This window comes from Dioscorea cayenensis, chromosome 18 (assembly GCF_009730915.1).
Source record: "Dioscorea cayenensis subsp. rotundata cultivar TDr96_F1 chromosome 18, TDr96_F1_v2_PseudoChromosome.rev07_lg8_w22 25.fasta, whole genome shotgun sequence".
Lineage (NCBI taxonomy): Eukaryota > Viridiplantae > Streptophyta > Magnoliopsida > Dioscoreales > Dioscoreaceae > Dioscorea > Dioscorea cayenensis.
Window position 1 is genome coordinate 14,522,252 of NC_052488.1, and position 5,106 is coordinate 14,527,357.

General features: G+C 37.3%; 1 non-coding gene across 1 annotated transcript; it reads right to left on the reverse strand.

Moving 5' to 3' along the window:
• Window positions 1-2,622: 2,622 nt before the first annotated feature.
• Window positions 2,623-2,729, reverse strand: LOC120283138. The gene has a single exon (XR_005543139.1). It is a non-coding gene; the product is annotated as a small nucleolar RNA R71 (small nucleolar RNA).
• Window positions 2,730-5,106: the final 2,377 nt, after the last annotated feature.

The window sequence follows — 5,106 nt, forward strand, 5'->3', positions numbered from 1 at the left end:
TAAGCGGAATGATTACTTATAGATATGTATACCCGTAATGATTCCTCCAATTGGGAATCTAATTTGTCAATCAATCAGTCACCCAGTCACTTAGTTAGTCAGTCAGTTACTCAGTAAGTTAGTTAACCATGGCTTCTTTTATTATTTGACCACTTAACTATATGTTTTATTTTATTTTGGTTACCGAACTTTAATTTACATCAAAATGATCACATACCTTTAATTTTATTTCACCAACATGTACTCGAGTGATTAATAGATTATGCAACTGATGTGTGTAACAAGAAAAAATTAATGTGCTAACAATGTATAAGAAGCAGGTGAGTGGTGGGAGTGCGATAAGTGCTTATGTATGCATATTATTGAGTATAATTTACTTATAATGATCATTGCTATTATCAGATTTTATGGCTCATTCGTATGTTTTTATGTTTTTTTTTGCATTTAGGGTTGTGGAAATAGTATAAGAAGAAAGGAAGAATATATAGGTCATGAACATAGTTTTTGAGGATGATCTTGTGTGGAACAAGCGTTAAGACATAAGCCATGATCAAACACATGGGGGTGTGTGCCAACTTACAAGAATGTGCATGTCTATCTACAAATTGGAAGGGCACAAAGAAAGTCACGAGCACTATTGAAGTTAATGTAGCAAATCACTGTTCATGAGTACTGTAGTAGTTACTGTTCACAAAAGGGAAATTAAAAAAACCGGAGAATCCACACGCCTGTGTGGAAAATCCATACAGGTGTGTGAAATCCGGATTTTAGCATTATAAATATCGCCTCGAAGAGTTATTTTTGGGTTATTTTTCCTATCTTTTGGAGAGAGCAGAGCTAGGGTTTGGATTCTTTCTATCGGATTCGACATTGATTTCCTCCAAAGGAGAGTTATTGGAGGAGCTTTCGACGGCATTGTTTCGACGAAGTGTGCCCTAGGCTTGACGGTGGAGTCCTTGGAGAAAGAGAAGTGGTTCTTGGAGACCATCATCATGAACAACAAGGGTGCTATTTTAATGAATAGTTTGCTTTTATCTTTGATTTATTCTTTGATCATGTATTGCTCCATGGAGAGCTAAAACCCTAGTGGCTACTTGAACTTGGAAACCCTAGGATGATCTTGTTTCATTAACTTTTATTATGTTTCTTTTAATTGAGTTTTTCATTGAGTTTCGATCTTAAATATTTATTGGTTTGATTTTCCCTTAGAGTGACATTAGGGTTGAGAATCCATCTAGGTACCCTTTTGACAAGTGACCATCACCATTAGGGTTAGACTTAGCAAGATTGAAGAGAGTTGAGAGTGTGAGTCGAGAGGTAGCGGAGCGTCCCCTTTCCCTTCCGATGTGAATTTACCTCCAGATTCCAAGAGTTCTTTGCAATCACAATAGAGTGAAGTGTTGATAGATCTCCTCCACTAGGACTTAATTGTGCAGGCACAATAGAGTGGAGTGTTGAGAGATCCCTTCCGTTGGGGCTTTGTTTAGATTAGGGGTCTTTCGTCTGGACCAAATGGCTAGATCTAGATTTGGGAATAGGGTTTATCACTTCGAGTTCCTAGAACCCCAAGCAGTCCCATGCAGTGTGAGGTGTTGAAAGTATTCTTTTCTGCCGAGGTATACATTGAGGGCTAGTCACAGTTGACCTTAGATTTAGGACTGTGTGCTTTTGGATTTCCATGACTCTTTAAAACTTAATTAGGGAAGCATAATATTAGTCTTGCACTTGAAACAATAGTCCTAAGGGGAGCACTGTTCAAGTATCCTGCTTTATCATCGATTGTTTCCTTTTCTTTACCTTTATCTTATTTTCTTGCTCTTTTCTTTTAGTAACATCTTAGATACAATCACTAATTGATCATCTCCTTAGCTAATTAGCAATATTACTTGTTTCTAGAGTCTATTACTTGTGGACTCGACTACCCACCTTTTGGGTACTTTATTACTTTGATACCTATGTACTTACGGTACACACACAAGTGTGTGTCAACTTTTTGGTGTTGTTGCCGATGAATTGGCATTTTAGGAACATTTATATTTTGCTATTTTAGCTATTCATCATTTAGTCTATTTCACACTTTCTTATTCTTTCATCGTTCTGATTTGTTTTTCTTTTCTTTATTTCAGCTCTAGGTTATGACCCAAGGAAACCCTTCGGCATTAGTTGAAGGTGATCCGGAGATTGAGCAGAGAATTCATAGATAGGTACAGGAACTTGCACAAGGATAGAACTATCAAGCTGAGATATAAGTTGAAGGACCTAAAATATGGCTGAGCAGAATGAGCAACAGAGGACACTCTCTGATTATGCAGGACCCACATTTCTTGGCACATAGTCCAGTATTGTCAGGCCACTGATTACAGCTCAGAATTTTGAGCATAAGCCAAGCTTTATTCAAATGGTACAGCAGTCAGCGCAGTTTAATGGTATGGCTGATGAGGATCCAAATAACCACATCGAGAATTTTTTAGAACTGTGTGGCATGCTCAAAATTAATTAGGTTATAAATGAAAGGGGAAAGCAAAATAGTGGTTGTACTGATTACTTTGAGCATCGATTACTACAAGGGAAGAGATGGTGTAAACTTTCATGGCTCGATACTTCCTCCCTGGAAAATCTGCAAAGCTCAGGAATGAAATATCTTCCTTTGTACAAATGGAATTGGAGTCACTCTTTGAGACATGGGAAAGGTTCAAGGATCTCCTACAAAAATGTCCTCAACATGGATTCCTCGATTGGATGATTGTTCAAATTTTTTACAATGGTTTGAATCCAAGCATAAAACGATTACTAGACGTTGCAGCAGGGGGTACCTTAGGAAGTAAAACCCCATAAGCCGCCCGACAACTGAGAGAAGAAATGACTATGAATAGTTATCAATGGAGTGCTCGTGACATGAAGAAAGTAGCCCATCTTCATGAGATTGATGCAGTTACATGCTTAGCAGCCCAAGTGGAAGCAATGAGTAAGAAGTTAGACACTTTACTTCCTCAAGAGTGGCAGCAGTGATGAACTGTGATGGGTATGGAGGCAAACATACCTCAGCTAATTGTCCTATTTCTATTGGTGGCGCGGTATCTGTTGAGCAGGTGGACTTTGTAGGGAATGTTGTGAAAGGACAAGGCAATCCCTATAGCAACACATTCAATCTGGGGTGGCAAAATCACCAAAACTTCTCTTTGAGTAATCAGGGGCAGTCTTGACCTACAGCACCACTGGGATTTCAGCAATCACAAGCTCCAAATTTGGACAACAGAGTTACAGGTCTAGAGACATGGATGGCAGACTAGGAATTAACGAAGTTCTTCAAACCTCTGACACATTAACTCAGTAGGCTCTGGGCATCGTTTGATTAACACTTGCTAAGAACATTGCTTGTAACATTGTTAAGGAGATGACTACATATGGTTTGATCAAGGCATTATCTAATACGTATGAAAAGCAATTCGCTTCAAACAAGGTATTCTTGATTTTCCAACTAGTTAACACGAAGATGAAGGAAGGTGCTTATGTTATGGATCATACAAACGAATTTAATTTGATATTGTTAAGATTGGTCTTGGTAGATATTAAATTCGTTAATAAAGTACAAGATTTCTTGTTGTTGTCTTCATTGCCTGAGAGTTGGCCAGGAATAATTACAGCCATTAGTAGGTCATCTGGGATTGTTAAGCTGACAGTTGAAGGGATTCAGGATTTGATCATTGGAGATGATATTTGGAGAAGAAATTCAAGAGAATTATCAAATTTCTTACTAAGTACAGAAAGTAGAGCCAAAAAAATGTAAAGGGGAAGAATTAGTTGTGTGGTAGGTCAAAGTCAAAGAAGAGGGGTCAGTCAAAAATTGCAAGGATATAACATGCTGGAATTGCCAAAAAACTGGCAACTTTAGAAATCAGTGCACAACTCTCTTAGATTCTAGAAAGAAGGAAGATAAGTCTGTTAATGCGATAACTGATGATGTAGATGATGCGTTGGTTTGTTGTGTTGAGTGTTAGATTGAATCGTTGATCATAGATTCCGGTGCTTCATTTCATGCTTCTCCTGCTGAATATTAGATGTGGAAATTTTGGTAAAGTTTATCTTGCTAATGATGAGAGTTTGGAGATTAAAGGAAGTTTGGTTGTTGGTTATAGTTTTAAATAGGGGGATTTGTATATAATTGAAATAACATCAAATTAAGCTAATACAGTTATTAGTAGAGGTGATCCTTCAACTCTGAAGCACCAAAGACTCGGTCACATGAATGAGAAGGGTATGAAAATGCTGGTCTCTAAAGGGAAAATTCCATAATTGAAGAACGTAGAAGTTGGTTTCTGTGAACCATGTGTGTTTGAAAAGCAAAAAAGGGTTACCTTTACAAAATTAGGGAAGATGACCAAGGTTGAGAGGCTGTAGCTAGTTTATACAGATGTGTACGGGCCAACATCAGTTGCTTCATTTGGGGGATCACACTATTATATCAAATTTTTTTGGTAACTCTACTAGAAAGATATGGGTTTATTTCTTAAAGTATAAATATGATGTTTTTGCTATCTTCAAAATGTGGAAAGCCGCTATTGAGAATGAAACAAGCTTGAAAATCAAGTGTTTAAAGCCTGATAATGACAGTGAGTACAGTAGCTATGAATTTATTGATTATTGTGATAAGAATTGGATTAGAAAACTACTCCTAAGACACCTCAGCATAGTGTAATTGCTAAAAGGATGAAAAAAACTTTGAATGAGAAGGCAAAGAGTATGCTGCTTCATGCAGGATTGTCAAAAATATTTTGGGTAGATTAGTAAATGCAGCAACTTACATCATTAATCGAGGACCATCAGTTCCTTTAGGGTTCAAGATACATGAGGAGGAGTGGCAAGGTAAAGAAGTCACTCTTTTATACTTGAAGGTATAAAAATGTGTTTCCTATGTACTTGATAAAGATTTCCACAGAAGTAAGCTTGATCTAAATGAAAGGAAGTGTGTCTTCATTGGCTATGGCTCAGATGATATAGGGTACCATTTTTGGTATGAATCAAGTATAAAGTAATTAGAAGTAGGGATGTCATATTTAATGAGAATCTAATGTACACAGATAGGCATCCAATGGATTCTGAGGCTGC